This window comes from Sus scrofa, chromosome 14 (assembly GCF_000003025.6).
Source record: "Sus scrofa isolate TJ Tabasco breed Duroc chromosome 14, Sscrofa11.1, whole genome shotgun sequence".
NCBI classification, from domain to species: domain Eukaryota; kingdom Metazoa; phylum Chordata; class Mammalia; order Artiodactyla; family Suidae; genus Sus; species Sus scrofa.
In genome coordinates, this window is record NC_010456.5 from 52,543,766 (window position 1) to 52,565,295 (window position 21,530).

General features: G+C 35.9%; 1 long non-coding RNA gene across 1 annotated transcript in view; it reads left to right on the forward strand.

Annotated features, from left to right (window-relative positions):
- Positions 10,073-21,530, forward strand: part of LOC106505993 — a 275,032-nt gene continuing 263,574 nt past the window's right edge. The window contains exon 1 of the long non-coding RNA XR_002338633.1: positions 10,073-10,203. This is a non-coding gene — a long non-coding RNA (uncharacterized LOC106505993). The remainder of the gene's footprint in view (positions 10,204-21,530) is intronic.

Sequence of the window (21,530 nt, forward strand, 5' to 3'; positions counted from 1 at the left end):
GTACTTCAAGATTTACCAAATGTAGCAACTAATGTCTTTTCTTCTTAATTTGGTGACTAATTCAACTTATTTCAATATACTTAATAAATATTTAGAACTACCAGTGATCCATAACTTTTAGAAGAATCTTTAGAAACAATATTTTCACTTGACTACTATAGGGTGAAATACTGTTGATATATGTCTTTCCTATTTGTTTTGTATAAGTCATCAGAGAAAACAATAAAATGATGGAGTATAAGTGGTGAGTATCAAACTCTTTTTTAGGTCCTATTAAAGTGGAATGAGCAGAGTGACCAAGTTTGAAGTATTAAAAAAAAAATGGCACTGTGTATATTTTTATATAGGTCATGGTTTTTTTTTTTCAAATATCTTAGCTGATTCAACTAAGAGCTAATCTTTAATATCTGAATGGACTCATGAGCCATTTAACTGGGTAGTGGAGAAAGTTCTGGACTTTCAGTCATGTGTGTATCTATATTATTTTCAATTTAAACCTAATATACACATTTGCTGGGAGGGTGGAATCTTTCCCTTATTATATTCACAAATTTCACACTTGGGGAAGGAATTATAAAAATATTATCAGGATATTCCAAGTACTGACAAACATTTTATACAAATATTATACATAGATTAAGATGCCTTTTTTATGAATTGTTCAGTTTTTATGAAAATTAGTTTTTTTTTTATTATATGGCCTCAGCTTGCTCTAACAGCATTATCTTCCTTTTTTAAAAAAATTGCATTGTTAAGTATAAAGGAGCAAGATAAGCTATCTGGATAGAAGAGTAAAAGATCAGCCATACAACCACAGTGACTAAAGCAACTCAGAGTCCATGTTTCAGGAGTGATGAGCAAGTAGAATAATCACATTTTATAAAGAAGTTATGTCTATCTTCCAGTGATGAAATTTATGTAATGCGGAAAGAACACTATTGCAAGATCTGAATTTGAGACTATTTTTCTTGACATTTACAACTTATTTGAACGTCATTGAATTTCATCCCTAAAGGGAAAAAAATAGTATCTTTCTCAAAAGTCTATTGAAAGAAATCAGTGATGCGATTTATTTGAAAGTATTTTTAAATATTAGGAAGTAGTAACTTATCTATGTCTTTTAGCAGGTGAGTATTTGGTTCTGAGATACATTTTATTGTTCTGGTTTTACTCAAGGAAAACCTAGATGAATAATATCTCTGGGTGTGGTTTCTTGACTATGTGTAGCTTGTAATTTCATGATATGCAGTAATCTTTTAACTAGTAGAAAACAGAGTTTCTAGACTGTAATTGCAGGCACTAAGTACAAAGTCAAATTCTAACAAAAGCACTATGGGTACTTGAGTAATTTTCCTATCTAAAAATATCATTTCTGATTTATGTGTGTTGACTTTGGTATTGTGTTTAATTTATGAATTATGAAATTTGCCAAAAATAACTTTGGTAAGGCAGATGATACGTGTAGCTAAAGGATTCCTACTGATACTTTGATTATGACTCTTTGACACTAGTAACAGAACACCTGTATGAGACATATCTTGTGCCTGAATGCAGCTCTTTCCTCTGTCATCTGGCTCACTCATTGGTCTGGCTCACTATAATATTATTAAAAGCTAGGAAATATATTACAATTTTAAAAATTGAGCTACATTTGACATACATTAATTAGTTCCAAGTGTACAACATAATGATTTGAAATTCGTATATATTGCAAAACGATCACCGTAATAAGTCTAGTTAACATCTATCGCCATATACACAACAAATTTTGTGTGAGATGAGAACTTTTAAGATTTCCTTCCCTACTGACTTTTAAATATGCAATACAGTGTTATTAGCTATAGTCACCATGCTATGCATTACAGCCTATGACTTATTTTATGAAAGTCTGTAACCTTTAATCTCTTTACATTCACTTTGCCCACTCCCACCCACAGCAATCACAAATCTATTCTTTTTTTTTGTTTATGTTTCAATGCTTTTTTTTTTTTTGCTTTTTTTTTTTTTTTTTACTTTTTTTTTTGGTAATCAATTGTTATTTCCCCAATACGTGATAGCCAAGACATGGAAACAACCCAAATGTCCATCGACAGATGATTGAATTAGGAAGATGTGGTATATATACACAATGGAATACTACTCAAGACATAAAAAAGAACAAAATAATGCTATTTGCAGCAACATAGATGGAACTGAAGACTCTTATACTGACTGAAGTAAGTCAGAAAGAAAAATACCATATGATGTCACTTATATCTGGAATCTAATATACAGCACAAATTAACCTTTCCACAAGTCTGTTCTTTATAGCTATGAGCTTGGTTTGTGTTTGATTTTGCTTTTAATTCCACAAATAAGAGAGATAATATGGTATTGTCTCTCTCTAACTTATTTCAGTTACCATAATGCTTTCAAGGTCCATTCCTGTTGTCGCAAATGGCAAGATTTTATTATTTGTTATGGCAGAATTGTGGTATGTATATATGTAATTTCTTTATCCACTCATCCATCCACGGATACTTAGATTGTTTCCATATCTTAGCTATTATAAACAATGCTGCAAAGAACATTTAGGTGCTTATATCTAAACATATATTTCAAATATAAGTATAAATATAAATTTAAAATATACGTTTCTGTGGTCAAAGTATAGGATTTAAAGGTGACTGCAAATTTAACATCAATGAACTTTCACTGTAAATAAAAGATTTCAGTGTTAAGAAAACAGGTTTGCAGAAGGAAAGGTGAAGTTGATTTAGAGAAGTACCAGTGATGTGTTTGGTAATGGAAAGGCCAAAGCAGACGAGTAATTTGGATGTTTACAAAGTCTAAGGTTTGCAACACAAACTTGGTATAGCCAGGCTCATCAGTCACTGGGTACCTCTAGTAGTAAGGAAGTTGTGCTATACTGAGTCTGTAAACAATGACTCTACTTCCTGTCATTTTACCTTCTGATAGTCCTTGCTATACATAAAATATCAGACTGCTGGAAAATGATTGGAAATACAGAAAAAAATCATACTGAATACCCAATGTGCGTAAAGCCACTATTCTAGGAGGTATATCTCAGCTTTTTTTTCTTTTTCTTTTTTTTTTTTTTTTTTACTGGCAAATTTACAACCAGATGCTTGCAGCAGACTGGCTTGTAAAGTTAATGAGAACAGACAGCTTCCCCATGTCCACTCATGGCATTTTGCAGCAGTACCGTGGAAAGATACTTTCTGAGCCAGCTGGAGATGGCACTGGTTAAATTCAATCTTTTTGTTGCATTTAAAAAACTTTGGCTGAAAGGAAAAAAAAAAAGAACAGAGAATCCCTCTGAGGGATAAGAAAACGGGAGCTAAAAGCTTATTTTTTTTGTCCTCTTTGTAAACAATTCTATGGATGGAGAAGGAGATAGTATGACAAATATCAAGAAATATTTAATGTTGGAGTCAACTTATTAATTTATTATTTAATAAACATAGCAAAAATGTGAAGTGAAATGAATCCTACAATGAACTGTTTGAATTAAATAAATCACCCTGGAGCCCTCAATATACTTGCAAGGCATGATCAAATGATATGACTGAAATAAGGTGATTCTCAAAAATTTCCTTCAGTTTTGTCTTAGTCCTATAACAAAATACTATAGACTTGGTGGCTTATAAATAACAGAAATGTATTCTCATGGTTCTGGAGACTGGAGAGTCCAAGATCCTGCACTGGCAGATTCACTGTCTGGTGAAAGCTTCATGTTATCACATGGTGGAAAGGGCAAAGGAGCTCGCTTGGGCTTCTTTTTTTTTTTTTTTTTTTGTCTTTTTGCCACTTCTTGGGCCACTCTTGGGGCATATGGAGGTTCCCAAGCTAGGGGTCAAATCGGAGCTGTAGCCACTGGCCTACACCAGAACCACAGCAATGCAGGATCCGAGTTGCGTCTGCAACCTACACCACAGCTCACGGCAACACCGGATCCTTAATCCACCGAGCAAGGCCAGGGATAGAACCTGCATGGTTCCTAGTTGGATTCGTTAACCACTGAGCCATGATGGGAACTCCTGGGCTTCTTTTTTAAAGGAACTAATCCCATTCACAAAGGGTCTACTCTCGTGGTCTAATCACCTCTCAAAGGCCATATCTCTTAATATCATCACTTTGGGGGTTAGCATTTCAACATATGAATTTGGGAGGACATAAACATTCATACTATATTAATTACACTAATATAATTGGTTTCAGGAAGAAGTTTGCTTTCCCTAGGTCTGAGAATCCATTGATAAGCTGATGATCAGCTGTTACAGTTAACATATATTATTTGTATTATTCATAGCATTAATAAGCTGAAGCCTCCAAAATTTAGATATTCAGCCCCGGCTTTAACTCGACCTTAAGACTCATTTATCCAATTGCCTGTGTCTCCTTTCCACTTAATAGTAATTTTAATTTTATGATGTCCAAAGATAATTTTTGTTTTGCAGCCCTAAATCTTTCTATCTCCTAGGAGTCATTTTTATTCCTCTCTTTTCTTCATTACTCACATCCAAATCCATCAACAAGCCCTATATGCTATCTAAGACACATTCCCAGTTCAAGTTCTTGACATCTCTCTACTGATGTCACATTATTCCAGTGCCCTCTGATCTCTCATTCAGATGATGATAATGTCACCAACACAAGTAATCCTTCTGCCTCCACTATTGATCCAATACAGTCCATTTCTAACAAGACAGAGTGACCATGCTAAGTAATACATTCATTTATGCCATTCACATACTCAAAAATCTCCAATAGCTTCTCATCGATATTTAGGAAAAAAATAATACAACCTTCTCTGCAGAGCCTTCAGGCCTACATGACTGGCCCAAATTTCTAAGCACACTTCCTCCTTTCCTCCCAGAAATGTGTTCCAGCTCACCACCTTCCTTTTTTAAATCTATTTTTTATTGAGGTGTAATTGACATGTAACATCAGTTTCAAGTGTACAGCATAATGGCTTAATATTTGTGTATCATTGAGAAGTGATGACCACAATAAGTTTAGTTAATGTCCATCACTATACATACACAAAATTTTTTTTTATTGTGTTGAGAACTTTTAAGATCTACTCTCTTAGCAACTTTCAAATATGCAATAAAGTGTTATTAACTGTAGTCACCATGCTGTACATCTCTATGACTTATTTATTTTATAACTGGAATTTTATACATTTTAATATCTTTCACACATTTTGCTCATCCCTCACCCCCTACCTCTGACAACTACCCAGCTGTTCTCTGTTTCTATTTTTTTTTTTAGCTACCGCAGATAAGTGAAATCATATGGTATTTGTCTTTCTCTGCCTGAATTATTTCACTTAGCATAGGGCCCTTGAGGTCCACTGAAGTCACAAAGACAAAGTTTCATTCTTTATGATAATATTTCATTACATAAATGTGGGGTATTTCATACATATATACACCACATTTTTACCAGTTGACGGACATTTTCATATCTTGGCTATTGTAAGTAATACTTCAATGAACATGGGGTGCCTATATCTTTTTGAGCTATAGTTTTATTTTCTTTGGATAAATACTCTAATGTGGACTTGATGGATCATATGGTAGTTAAATTTTTTAATTTTTTAAGGAATCTCTATAGAATTTTCCATGGTGGCTGCACCAATTTACATTCCCACTAACAGTGTACAAGCATTCTGTTTTCTTACATCCTTGCCAATATTTGTTATTTCTTATCTTCTTGACAACAGTATTCTAACAGGTGTGAGGTGATATCTCATTGAGGTTTTGTTTTTCATTTTACTGATGATTAGTTGAGGTTGAACATCTTTTCAATTACCTCCTGATCATCGTAGGTCTTCTTTGGAAAAATGCCTATTTAGATATTCTGCTTGTGTTTTAATTGAGTTATTATTATTATTTTTGCTATTGAGTTGTATGAGTTTTTAAAATATATTTTGACTATTAATTCCTTATCAGATGCATGATTTGCAAGTATTTTCTCTCATTCAGTAGGTTGCTTTTTCATTTTCTTGATGGTTTTCCTCGCTATGTGGAAGAATTTTAGTTTAATGCAATCCCACTTGTCCACCCCCCCCTTTTTAAGCTCACTGGCTTCTTTCTTTTTCTTGAGCAAGACTACATGATTCACTCTTTCTCACCATTCAGGTCTCTGTCCACATTTCAAAGCCTCCTTCCATAGCTTCCCAGACTCTGCTACCTATAATAGATCTTTTTTTTTTTTTTTTTTTTCTGGTTTCTGGGGTTTCAATACAATGTGTGAGGTGAAGACTCTATTTTTCCTTCTTTGTGTATGCTATGCTTTCTGTATTTGTGAATTTGTTTCTTTCATTAAATCTGAGGGATCTTCAGGCATTGTTATAGTCAGTTAAGGTAACAACATGCCTTAAACCGAGTGGCTTAAATAATATATCTCTCCATTCTGGAGACTGGGAAGTCTGAGATAAGGGTTCTAGCATGGTCAAGGTTTTGATGAGGGCATTCTTCCCAGCTTCCTTCTTGTTGTATCCTCACATGGCAGAGAGAGAGGAAGGAAGAGGGAGGGAGAGAGGAAAAGGGAGAGGGAGAGAGAGAGGGAGGGAAAGAGAGAGAGAAGGAGAGATGGAGGGAGGGAAAGAGAGAGAGGATTCACACAAGTGAGCTCTGGTCTTCTCTTTAAGGATATTAACTCTATCTGGGGCCTCATCCTCAAGACCTCATCTAAATCTACTTACCTCCCAAAGGCCTCACCTCCCAACACCACTGCATTGGGGATTAAGACTTTAATATATGAATCTTAGAAGAGGGGTGAGCACAAACATTCAGGCCACAATAGACATTATTTTTACCAATACTGTCCCTCCTACATATCTCTAGCTGCTTTTTCATGGATTATGATTGATCGCCTTTCAATCTCTCTTACATTCTACCAAGTTAATTTTAATAAGCCCAACCCCAAGTTCTAATACAAAACTATTAAAATGGAAATTTAAAGCAAAGCATATGTTTTAAGAAATTTTTACTCACAAATTTAACTAATGATGAAATGTTCATATTGGGCAATATAAAGATGAGTTCTTCATAAAAAATGCAATTGGAATTAGGTATGGTAGGAACCTATATATAGAATTAGAATTTTCTGAAGTTAAACAGACACATAAAGAAAGCTACCCGAAACAGATTTATAGAGCTCTATAAGATATAACCAGTGTAAACTCTTAGGTCAAGAACTGGAACATTTACATTCCCACCAACAGTGCAGAAGAGTTCTCTTTTCTTCACACCCCATCTAGCATTTCAGTATGGAGGTACCTTAGAAAACTATATGTAGAACTACCATATGACCCAGCAATCCTACTCTTGGGCATATATCTGGACAAAACTTTCTTTGAAAAAGATACATGCACCCTCATGTTCACACAGCACTATTCATAATAGCCAAGACATGGAAACAACCCAAATGTCCATCCACAGATGATTGGATTAGGAAGATGTAGTATATATACACAATAGAATACTACTCAGCCATAAAATAGAACAAAATAATGCCATTTTCAGCAACCTGTATGGAGCTAGAGCCTCTCATACTAAGTGACGTAAGTCAGAAAGAGAAAGAAAAATACCATACGATATCACTTATATCTAGAATCTAATATACAGCACAAATGAACCTTTCCACAGACAAGAAAATCATGGACTTGGAGAATAGACTTGTGGTTGCCAAGGGGGAGGGAGAGGGAGTAGTGTGGATTGGGAACTTGGGGTTAATAGATGTAGACTATTGCCTTTGGAATGGATTAGCAATGAGATCCTGCTATGTAGCGCTGGGAACTATGTCTAGTCACTTATGATGTGAGAAAAAAGAATGTATACAGGTATGTGTAACTGGATCACCATGCTGTACAGTAGAAAATTGACAGAACACTATAAATCAGCTATAATGGAAAAACATAAAAATCATTATAAAAAAAAGAACTAGAATATTGCCAGCATTACAGAAGATCCAAAAAAATAAATGTAAGTACTCTATATATATTGACAAATACTCTGAAGAAAGCAAATAAAGTACTGAGCTTTTCAATAAGAAGGGCATATGAGTTAGTGGGTAGATACAGGTGCATAGGTACATGCTGGGAGGAGTGATGGACAAGGTGGTGGAGGAGCAGGTAACACCTGGCTTATAACCTTGAGAAGGAGGTGATATGCAAAGTGCTGAAGAGATTTTTCTAGAGTTGCACACTGATAGAATGAAAACTACTTTCTTCACTGAATTAGGAAAGAAGAAGGAGAATATGCGCACAAGAAAGGTTAGGTTTCTAGATCTGTGGTGACATTTCTTACTCTGATGGCTCTCCTATGAGGCTAATTTATTTTGAATATGGACGGATAGGCAGAGACTACAAGTTTTAAAGAAAGAGGAGAAAATAATGAAATGATGGTGCTATAATGGTCTCAGTTATGAGAAAGTCAGCTATAAGGATAACTGGATTGTGATAACTGCCAAACTGAATTTAAGCACATTAGGTAAAAATACAATCAGCTGATCTGGGAGTACTTTTTCCCCCAGAGTTCTAGATCCTTTAAGGTTAACTTAAAGAGACGATATGTGGTAGGATTCATTTAGGTTTAGCCTTTTGACTTGAGTATAATGAAAGAAATAATGATAAGGAAGTTAAAGATTTTGCAAAGGACCATCAACAAATTGCAAAGGCAGCCTATGGAACAGGAGAAAGTATTTGTAGATCAAATATATCTAATAAGGGGTACATATCAAAGTATATAAAGAACTCATACAACTTAAAGCAAAAACCCAAAGAATCCATTTTAAAAGTGAGGAGAGGAACTGAATACATATTTTCCCAAAGAAGACATACAAATGGCCACTAGGTACATTAGAAGGTTTTCAACACCACTAATATCAGGGAAATTCAATCAAAACCACAATACCTGTTAGAATGATTATTATCAAAATGACAGAAGATAACAAGTATTGACAAAACTGTGGAGAAAAAGAAAGACTTTTGCACCATTGGTGGGAATGTAGATTGGTGCAGCCACTGTGGAAAACAGTATGGGGGTTCCTCAAGAATTTAAAAATGGGGCTATCCTAGAATCCAGCAATCCCACTCCTGGGAATTACAGTAGTTCTCTTATCTCTATGTCCCAAGACCCCAGTGGATGCCTGAAATCAAGGATAGTACCAAACCCTGTGTATACAGTATTTTCCCTATACATACGTAAAATAAGAAAATTTAATTTATAAAGCACGCATCATAAATGATTCACAAATGTAACTGATAATATTATAGAACAAATTTTAACAATATATTACAATAAGTTATGTGAATGTGGTTTCTCTCTTTCAAAATATCATCCAAGTTTAATGCTTTTTCTGTGTTAACTAAGCACTCATCACACATGGCAGCTGTAGTTTTGCAGTTTGAGGTGCAAGAGAAAAACTAGCATGGATTTCCATCTCTTTTTATTGTCTTTTTAGGGCTGCACCCATGGCATATGGAAGTTCCCAGGCTAGGGGTTGAAATGGAGCTGTAGCTGCTAGCCTACACCACAACACAGCAACGCGCCATATCTGAGCCTCACCTGTGACCTACACCACAGCTCAGGCAATGCTGGATCCTTGACCCACTGAGCAAGGCCAAAGAGTGAGCCAGCATCCTATGGATACTAGCTGGGTTCATTTTTGCTGAGCCACAAGGGGACCTCAAGGATTTCTTTCTCCCTCTTAACAATTTCACCAGTGGAAAATACATTCTTACCAGAGAACTTAGTAACCTCAGCATACCTTTTTAACTTTTCCTTATTAAGTTGAGCAAGAACTTCTGTGGGTCCTCAACAAGGGTCCTTCTGTGTGGTGTCCTTGGCGCCAATAGAAGCAGGGAAGTTTGGTTCAGAAGCATAGCAAAACAGTCCCCATTGAGGGGAGAATGGAGCGGTGTGAGCTCAGACTCCACGGCACAAGCTGGCGGGGAATAACAGCGCATGCGTGGGTGCCTGAGGGTCAGCAGGGAGGGGGCGGTGTTCTCGTGGCTCCTAATTGCAGGGCTGGGTGCAGCGCCATTTTGGACGGAGGCGTTAGGCGCCGGGCTTCCGTGTGCTCCCATGTGCAGCCCGCCAGCTGTGGTGTCACTGCTGCTGCTTTGCTCTAAGAACTCTGTTCTGAAATGCTGGATTTGAGGCCTCTGCACGTGGCACAACAAAAAAGGTTAGCCTTTATTTTATTACCCAGATTCTATTTCTATCCCCTGAGAATTGTTAACGGAGCTTTGCCGTGAGGCTTTCACCTTTTCAGTTAAGGGAAATGCTTTTCGGCTTCTCTTGGGCAGCTGCGAATTGCCAGTGTCCCTGCTCTTGTGTTTTCAGGCCATTCAGTAAAATAAGTGTTACTTGAACACAAGCCCTGTGATACTGTGAAAGACCAAAGACGTTCTGATAACCCAGCTGCTGCTAAGTGACTAAGGGGCGAGCTGTGTGGACAAAGGGGTGGAGCGGGATGGCGGAAAAACCCAGAATGCCGCTCAAAACAGCATGCAATGGTTCATTTTTGGAATTTTCTATCTAATTTTTTTCTGACCATGGTTGTCTGAGGGTAACTGAACTGAAGAGTTCAGTTCATGGATAAGGAGGAACTGTTGCATGTTCATAGGAAGTAAAAGTAGGATCTTAAGGAATCTGCATGCCCGTGTTTATTCATAGCAGCATTCTTTATAGTAGCCAGGATATGGAATCATCTTAAGTGTCTGTGAATGGATGGGTGGATTAAGATGTGGTGTGTGTGTGTGTGTGTGTGTGTGTGTGTGTGTGTGTGTGTGTGTGTATATATAAAACAGAACATTTTTCAGCCGCAAGAAGTATATCCTGCCATTTCAACACCATAGATGGCCTTTGAGGGCTTTATGCTAAATGAGGTAAGTCAGGCAGAAAGACAACCATACAAATGAGTATGAGCTCACTTACATGTGAAATCTTAAAAAAAAAAAATCTTATAGAAATGAGGTAAGAATTGCGGTTATCAGGGCCTGGGGATGGGGAGAAAGGAGAGATGTTGGTCTAAGAACACAAACTTCACTTATAAGATGAATTAGTTCTGGGGATGCTAATGTACGGGATGGTGACTGTAATTAATAATACTGTGTTATATACTTGAAAGTTGCTGAGAGGAGTTCCTGTTGTGGTGCAGTGGAAACGTATCTGACTAGTATCCACGAGGATTTGGGTTTGATCCCTGGCCTTGCGCTGTGGGTCGGGGATCTGCGTTGCTGTGAGCTGTGGTATAGTTTGCAGATGCAGCTTGGATCTTGCATTGCTGTGGTATAGGCCAGCAGCTGTAGCTCCAATTCGACCCCTAGCCTGGGAACTTCCATATGCCATGGGTGCATCCCTAAAAAGCTCAAAAAAAAAAAAAAATGTTGCTGAGAAAGTAAATTTTATTTAGTAAATTGGTAATTATGTGATATGATAGCAGTTGTTAGCTAAAGCTGTGGTGGTAATAATTTTACAATATGAAGAGATACATGCGCTTTACAACTTAAACTTATACAATGTTATATGTCAATTATATCTCAGTAAAACTGGGAAAAAAGATTTTTCAAAGGAGCAATTGTAATTACTGCTCTTAGATCTTTTACATGGATATATTTAATTTTGTTTCCCATTGGATGTATTTATACATATTGACATCATTCTCATAAATTTTTATTGAGTTCCCTTTATATGCCAGTCCCCGTTCTAGAGCCTAACAATTCATCATTGAACAAAATAGAAAAAAAATTCCTGCCGTCAAGGAACATCCACTCTATATTGGTATTCACACATATTTTATGAGTTTGTAAGTTCTTGCCATCTGGTTGTGGTTATCTCTGGCTATTTTGCTTAGTTTCACACATACAAAATGGCGTAGACTAAGTGGTCATTGTCAATTTCTAGAATTTATGTCAGTCTTAGAGCAGAGCCATATATACAGAATCCTGTGTAAAAGCTGGCATCTGAGTCCTACCTATTTATGTATTGTGAATGGTATACCTAATCTCATTTTTTTTCTTAACATGTATTTTATGTACTCTTTCTGGTATTCCTTGATGTTACTACTGCTTGGTGAATGACTTCTATTGTTCAAATTTGTCTAAAATTAAGACTTTCTGTGAAAAATTTATTTTCATAAATTGTCTTCCTATTTCTTTCCTTTCTTTCTCATTTCCTTTCGTGCCTTGCTCCCTCTCTTCTTTCTCCCTTGATTTGTTGAAAACCTGTTATAATCCAGTTCAAGTTATTTACCTAAATTTAGCTAAATATAGCTAAATTTATATATGAGCCTATTATGCTATGTGTTGTGTCTTGCTTGTTGGCTTGGTTTTCAGTCTTTTCCACTGCCCAGTAAGCTCTTTATAGACTGAGATTGTACTGTAGACATCTTTTGATCCTTAATACATTGTACATTGCCTAAAACTTAGTAAGCACTCAATCGATTTTAAATCAACAAACAGATGAATTAATATGTTAGGCATATTGTGGAAGATATTGAATGTCAGCACAAGGAGACTAGATTTTTGTCCTTTCTTGTTTTAGGTCATGATAATTCTGGGTTGCAAAATTTAGGGAAGTTATGTGAGAAGGAGTGGTGTCTGAGTAGGGCCTGGCCAAGTAGACTTAGATGCTTGCCAAAGAAACAGGAAACAGAGAATGGTATTCCTGGCATAGGTAATAGCCTGTGCCAAGCTGCAGAGTTAAGAATCAATACAGTGTGTTAGGGAATTCTAAGTAGTCTGTGTTGCTGTAAGATACATTGTGAGGTGGATTATACAGGAGAGGAGATGGAGAGGTAGGCAGGAGCAGAATAGGGGCAATGGCATTTAGGCAGAAAACCTTGTAATTTGAAGCCTTAACAGCCTTCATCATCCCTGCAGCCAGCTCATCTTTATAGAGATTTCTACATGAATAGGCAATGACCTGCCAAGACAAGCATGGAATCCAACCAGAGGGCAAAATGAAGCAAAATCAGCCAGTCCTGAGAGCTGACTTCTAGCTAGTCACCAATAAAAGACAATCAATTCCCAGTGAAGAGAGTTTGGCAGTAAACCAGAGAACACCTTGGTGACATATGCAGATATTTTGTCATTGGTTGTACATATTTCTATCTTGTTTAGCCATTCAGCATGTGGATACATATTTCAAATATAGATGTATTTTAGTTCCTCACAGATACTTGCTTGTCACATGCTAGAAGTACATCATAACAATGAATATGAAGAAACTTATTAAAAATACTTGAAATGGGATAGATCTAATCAACTGCCATCACAGTAAACACCTGGTTGAGGCTACCAGCTATATCATTGAGTTCACTTGGACACATTTTTAACTGAGCTGCTGCATTTACTAGCTACACAGCAATAATAAGGACACAGTTTTAGACCTTTAAGAGCTTACTAAGTTTACAGATGCTATCCAAGTGTTTTCTAATGGGGACTGTCTCTAATTTGGGTATCATCTGAGAAGAAGATGCAGAATGGTTTAGGCAGTGATTGAGTTTAGAAACAAAGACTTGGAGTTCCCTGGTGGCCCAGTGGGTGAAGGATCTGACCTTGTCACTGCTTTGGTGTGGGTATGGTCTCTGGCCTGGAACTTCTGCATGCCACAGGCACACCAAAAAAAGGGGAGTCTGTCATAAAAACTGACAGCTTGTTAGTTTGAGCCTCTTTAATATTTATTTGAAAAGTGCTCACCTGTTTACAGGCTAGGCCTTGGCTGACATCCAGGATCCTAGATTCCAAGAGAGTTTCACCATTCTCTGGTTAGAATGACTTTTTGTGTCCAAACAGTTTGTTCAAAAAAAAATCATTTATGCTGAACATCTGCCTTCCGTTTGGGAGTTTGACATTTTAGTATGCATTGGGCAGAGGATGCCAACATGAACAACCCCCAGTAAAATCCCTGGGCACTAAATTTCTAATGAGCTTCCCTGGTCAACAGCATTTCACAAGTGCCATGAATTGCTGGAGGCATCAAGTGTGCCCTGGGAGAGGACTCTTGCAAACTTGCTCTTGGGTTACTCTGGAATTTGCCCCATGTGCCCTTTACTCTAGCTGACTTTCCTTTGTATCCTTCACTGTAATAAACCACAGCTGTGAGTAACACAGTATGTTGAGTAAGGGAGTCCTCCTTTTGAATACTGGTCTGGGAGACTCTGACGCAACACCAACAAAACCTAGTTGTTATTGTTAACAGAATTAACAGATTTAAAAAAAATTATTGGAGTGTGGTTGATTTACAATGTCGTATTAGTTTCTGGTGTATAGCAAAGTGAATCAGTTATACATACACACATATCAATTCTTTTTTTCCCATTAGGTTATTACAGAACATTGAGCAGACCTCCCTGTGCTATACAGTATATCCTTATTAGTTTATTTTTATTTATTTATTTATTTTTGTCTTTTTTTAGGGCCATACCATAGCATATAGAGGTTCCCAGGCTAGGGGTTGAATCAGAGCTGCAGTTGCCGGCCTAGACCACAGCCACAGCAATGCCGGATCCAAGCTGTGTCTACAACCTACACCAGAGCTCACAGCAATGTGGGATCCTTAACCCACTGAGCAGCGCCAGAGATTGAACCCACATTCTCATGGATACTAGTCGGGTTTGTTACCATTGAGCCCTAACAGGAACTCCCAAGTTTATTTTATATATACAAGTGTGTATGTGTTAATCCCATCCTCCCAATTTATCCCTCCCACTAACAGTTTCCCCTTTGGTAACCATAAGTTAGATTTCAGAAATGAAAGGTTTTTTTGACACTTGACAATAAGCAAGTGTAATGTGCTGTGTTAAAAGCAAGAAAATTATATGATCATTTGGATAGATGCAAAAAATGTGTTTGAATATTTTAATACCCAGTTATGATTTTTAAAATATTCTTAGCAAATATGAATAGAAAAAATTTCCTTCTGCTAGAAGGTATCAACATTGAAATTAACAGTAAACTTCATACTTAATACTGAAATATTGAAACTTACTTCCCTAAGACAGTGAAACAGTTCTTTGTTCATTTTCAAGAAAGTAACATAAGAAAAAAATGTATACAAATTGGAAGCAAGTATATTTGTTATTCATAAATGACATGAATGTATACACAGAAAATTTTAAAGATAAGCAGAAGATGATGTATTAGAATATGTAAATGAATATAACAAGGTCACTAGATATGAGATCATTATGTAAAATCAATGTACTTCTAGATCTAATAATGAACATTCGGAAAATAAAGTTTTAAAAATATGATACTATTTCCAGTTAACTAAACATTTTCAAAAACTAAAACAGAAGTAAATCTAACAAAATATGTTCAAAAATTTCTGTTGCTGAATAACAGTTACCACAAATGTGTTATCTTAAAGTAACACAAATTTATTAGCTTACAATTCTATTGAAAGCTGTATACACATTGCTGGTTTCTTTGCTAATGGTACCAAGAAGGCCAAAATCGAGGTGTCAGGTGGGATTTTTTTTGTCTGGAATCTCTAGAAGAAAACACATCTCTAAGCTCATTTTTTTTGTTGGCAGAGTTCAGTTCATTGTGGTTATAGGACTGAGACTCCCATTTTACCACTGGCTGGCAGCCAGAACCCATTCTCAGCTTCTAGAGGCCGCACACATTATCTTGCCACATGGACCCATTCAAACCTGAAGCCAGCTTTGAATCTATTACTTTCTTATTTTCTGACTTCCAGATCCTGATTTAAACATCTGGTGTTACTAGGTCAGTCCCATCCGAATGATCTCTCTATTTTAATGTCAAGTGATTAGGGACTTTAATTGCATCTACAAAATCTCTCTTGTCATACAATGTAACAGAACCACAGGAATTATTTTTCATTATATATGAAGATTTTGTCCACATTCATAGGGAGGAGATTATATACAAGGTCAAAGTTCATTGAATTTTGCCTACTATAGGCCTCCATGGAAAAACCATAAGACATTACTTTGAGGAATTAAGGGAGAAAAAATAGGAGAAATAGACTATGTTTATAAAAAGAAATAATCTGTGTTAGAAATCATCAGTTCTTTCAAGTTGATCTGTAATTAGTTGATTTTTTGTTGTTGTTAGTTTAATCACAATTAAAATCACATTGGATCTACTAACTCCCAAATCCTAGTCCATCCCACTCCCTCCCACTCCTCCTTGGCAACCACAACTCTATTATCCAAGTTCATGAGTTCATTTCTTTTCTTTTTTTTCTTTTATTTTTTTTATAATTTTTTTTTATTTTCCCACTGTATAGCAAGGGGGTCAGGTTATCCTTACATGTATACATTACAATTACATTTTTCCCCCACCCTTTCTTCTGTTGCAACAGGCGTATCTAGACAAAGTTCTCAATGCTATTCAGCAGGATCTCCTTGTAAATCTATTCTAAGTTGTGTCTGATAAGCCCAAGCTCCCGATCCCTCCCACTCCCTCCCCCTCCCATCAGGCAGCCACAAGTCTCTTCTCCAAGTCCATGATTTTCTTTTCTGAGGAGATGTTCATTTGTGCTGGATATTAGATTCCAGTTATAAGTGATATCATATGGTATTTGTCTTTGTCTTTCTGGCTCATTTCACTCAGTATGAGATTCTCTAGTTCCATCCATGTTGCTGCAAATGGCATGATGTCATTCTTTTTTATGGCTGAGTAGTATTCCATTGTGTATATATACCACATCTTCCGAATCCAATCCTCTGTCGATGGACATTTGGGTTGTTTTCCATGTCCTGGCTATTGTGAATAGTGCTGCAGTGAACATGGGGGTGCACGTGTCTCTTTTAAGTAGAGTTTTGTCCAGATAGATGCCTAAGAGTGGGATTGCGGGGTCATATGGAAGTTCTATGTATAGCTTTCTAAGATATCTCCAAACTGTTCTATTCAGCAAGCATTGCTGGGAAACCTGGACAGCTGCATGCAAAGCAATGAAACTAGAACACACCCTCACACCATGCACAAAAATAAACTCAAAATGGCTTAAAGACTTAAATATACGACAGGACACCATCAAACTCCTAGAAGACAACATAGGCAAAACACTCTCTGACATCAACATCATGAATATTTTCTCAGGTCAGTCTCCCAAAGCAATAGAAATTAGAGCAAAAATAAACCCATGGGACCTCATCAAACTGAAAAGCTTTTGCACAGCAAAGGAAACCCAAAAGAAAATAAAAAGACAGTTTTCAGAATGGGAGAAAACAGTTTCAAATGATGCAACTGACAAGGGTTTAATCGCTAGAATATATAAACATCTTTTATTTTTTAAATAATGATTTTTATTTTTTCCATTATAGCTGATTTACAGTGTTCTGTCAATTTTCTACGTATAGCAAGGTGACTCAGTTACACATGCATGTATATATTCTTTTTTCTCACATTATCCTACTCCATCATAAGTTGACTAGTTATAGTTCCCAGGGATATACAGCAGGATCTCATTGCTTATCCATTACAGGCAATAGTCTGCATCTATTAACCCTGAATTCCCAATCCATCCCACTCCCTCACCCCTGGCTACCACAAATTTGTTCTCCAGGTCCATGATTTTCTTGTCTGTGGAAAGGTTCATTTGTGCTGTATATTAGATTCCAGATATAAGTGATATCATATAGTATTTCGCTTTCTCTTTCTGACTTACTTCACTCAGTATGAGAGTCTCTACTTCTATTCTTGTTGCTGCGGATGGCATTATTTTATTCTATTTTATGGCTGAGTAGTATTCCATTGTGTATATATACTACATCTTCCTAATCCAGTCATCTGTGGATGGACATTTGGGTTGTTTCCATGTCTTGGCTATTGTGAATAGCACTGCAGTGAACATACAGTATCTTTTTCAATGACAGTTTTGTCTGGATATATGCCCAAGAGTGGGGTTGCTGGGTCAAATGGGAGTTCTATATTTAGTTTTCTAAGGTACTTCCAAGCTATTTTCCATGGTGGTTGTACCAATTTACATTCCCACCAACAGTGCAGTAGGTGTTTTTTTTCCACACCCTCTCCAGCATTTGTTATTTGTTGACTTGTTAATGATGGCCATTCTTACCAGCGTGAGGTGGCACCTCATTGTAGTTTTGATTTGCATTTCTCTAATAATTAGTGATGTTGAGTATTTTTTCATATGCCAGCTGGCCATCTGTACATCATCATTGGAGAAATGTCTATTCAGGTCTTCTGACCATTTTTTTTTTTTTTTTTTTTTTTGCTCTTGAGTTGTATAAATTGTATATTTGAGAGATTAAGCTCTTGTCAGTTGCATTATTTGAACTATTTTCTCACATTCCGTTGTTTGTCTTTTTGGTTTTTTTTTTTTTTTAATGGTTTCCTTTGCTGTGCAAAAGCTTGTCAGTTGATTAGGTCTCATTGGTTTATTTTTGCTTTTATTTCTGTTGCCTTGGGAGACTGACCTAAGAAAATATTTGTATGGTTCATACCAGAGTGTGTTTTGCCTCTGTTCTCTTCTTGGAGTTTGATGGTGTGTGGTCTTATATTTAAGTCTTTAAGCCATTTTGGGTTTATTTTTGTGCATGATGTGATGGTGTGTCCTAGTTTTATTGATATACATGTGGCTGTCTAGTTTTCCCAGCACCACCTGCTGAAAAGACTGGTTTTTTCCCATTTTAGATTCTTGCATCCTTTGTTGATGGTGAATTGACCGTAGGTTTCTGGGTTTATTTTGGAATTCTCTACTCTGATCCATTGGTCTGTATGTCTGTTTTGGTACCAGTACCACACCATCTTGATTACTGTAGTTTTGTAAATATTGTCTGAAGTCTGGGAGAGTTATGCCTCCTGCTTGATTTTTGTTCCTCAGAATTGCTTTGGCAATTTTGGGTCTTTTGTGGTTCCATATACATTTTTGGATTGTTTGTTCTAGTTCTGTGAAAAATGTCATGGTTAATTTGATAGGGATTGCACTGAATCTGTAGATTGCTTTGAGTAGTATGGCCATTTAACAGTATTAATTTTTCCAACCCAGGAGCATGGACTATCTTTCCATTTCTTTGAATCCTTGTTAATTTCCTGGATTAATGTTTTATAGTTCTCAGCACATAATTCTTTTTTTTCACCTCCTTAGTCAGGTTTATTCTTAGGTATTTAATTTTTGGGGGTGCAATTTTAAAAGGTATTGGATTTTTATATTCATTTGCTAATATTTTATTGTTATTATTCAAAAATGTAGCCAATTTTTGAATGTTTATCTTGTTTCCTGATCCTTTGCTGAATTCATTGATCAGTTCAAGAAGGTTTTGTGTGGAGGCCTTAGGATTTTTGCTATGTGGTATCATGTCATCTTCATGCAGTCACAATTTTACCTCTTTTCTTTCAATTTGGATACCTTTTCTTTTGTTTGTTTGATTGCTGTGGCTAGGATCCTGCTGTATAGCACAGGGAACTATATCTAGTAACTTGTGATGGAACATGATGGAGGATAGTGTGAGAAAAATAATGTGTATATATAATCATATATATACATGTTTATATGTATATATGTGTGTGTATATATGTGTGTGTATATATATGTATGACCAGATCACTTTGTTGTGCAGCCGAAATTGACAGAACGTTGTAAATCAACTGTAATAGGAAAAACAAAAAGCTTAAAAAAGTTACATTGGAGAATGGAAAACGATTCATTTGAAAATTTATTGATAAGTATGAATGCAAAAGAATACTATATATTCTATAATATAATCTTTAAAAACAAAGTTGGAGAACTTACACTAACAAAAACCTTTTCTTATTACAAAGATATACTAATACAATGTTGATAGGGAAATAGACCAATGAATAGAATAGATGTTTCAACAACAGTTCCACACATATTTTAAACATTTGACTTATGACAAAGGAAAACTCTAGAATGAGGAAAAAAAGTTTTTATAAAATGGTACAGTGTAAGCTGGATTCCATTTGAAAAAAAATAACAAAGTAATCTTGTTCACTTTTCACACTATACCAAAAGAAAAAAAGTCTGTTTTAGGTTAGCTGTAATGCTGTTGAAGATGAGATGTGGCATAATATCATTTGCAGAATAAAATTGTTAAAACTTTTAAGAAAACTGTTTGGCAGCATTTAGTAAAGCTGAACTTATGCCTAACCTAAATTTCAGCAATGCTTCTCCTGAATAAAAGCCAGCAGAAATGTGTTTAAATGTATACATAGGCACATACAAATATGTTCACAGCAGCATTATCAAAATAGTTCCATACTGAAAACCACCAAGTAGTCTATTGACATAAGAATGCATAAATAAATTGTAGTATATCTACAAAATCAAGTATTATGTCACGATAAATATGAACAAAAATATGTACACAAATACTAGATAAATCTCAAATATATAAAGTGAAAAAAGCCCAGTCATTAAAGATCACATACTGTATAAACTGTCCTTATTTTATTAAAGATAGTGAGCTGAAGAAACCTAACACATCCTGTGTTCTTACCATGGGGATAACTGTAATTATAGTGATAACTGAATAACTAAATATAGTGATAACTAACTTTTCAAAGAAAATTTGAAAATACATTGACATATCGCATAAAGAAAATCCAGAGAAAAAATTTTTTTAAAAAATATGCATTACATAGTGACATTGAGGAAATTCAAAACCAATCATGTCAAAGGATGTTTAAAGTGAGTTCTAACAAATATATAACATTTTGGGGTATTTTAAACATTCCAGTTCCCTTGTGCCCACACCCACTAGAGATTACTTGGCCTATTTTTAGAAAAAAAATTAAAACTTTAAAAATCTTTTTGAAAATCAATTAAGACATGCCAGTATTGTGTAATAGTAAGCTGGGAAGAAAACCATTAAATTGTATATGGTTCTAAATAAATCCTTCCCTATCTGTGTGTGGTTTCCTAATCTGCAATTAGTAAAGATGTATGTGTATTTTTCTATTTCTTAAATACTGATACAATCTAGCCAAAGACAGATGACCTCAGTTTAATATTAAGCACTTGGGGACATTTGAGCATACTCAGAAGCCTCACCAGACTTTCCTAGCCTGAGTGGAATTTGATTTGCCTTCCAGAGAAATGAAGCAGTTGGACCAAATGATGCTTAAGATTCTTCTGTTTCTAATATTCTGTGTCTCTCTTTCGCTGCTTCTAACTGACAGCTGATTCATGATACAATCACTTAAGTAGTTCTTTGGCATTCCAGAATCAAAAAGCTATGAAAGCATAACTAATATAACATCTTACATTATTATTTTTTCATGTTTTTTCTTCCCTATCCTTTCCTTAAGTTTGTAGCCAAAGGCATTTTCTCACTGAGGCAATTTTACTCCCTTTGTATCCTGCTGAACCAGAAGAGAGATAGCCCTTTCCAAAGTAGATATACATTGAACAGATCGTTCTCTTGTTCTTTTCTTTTGTCAGGCAATATAATGACTTATATCATTTTGAAATCTCAGGTGTTAATTATTGACATGTGAAATTGTCCAGAGAGCACAGAGGAGTTTTAATTTTTATTTTCTCCTCAGAGGTTGC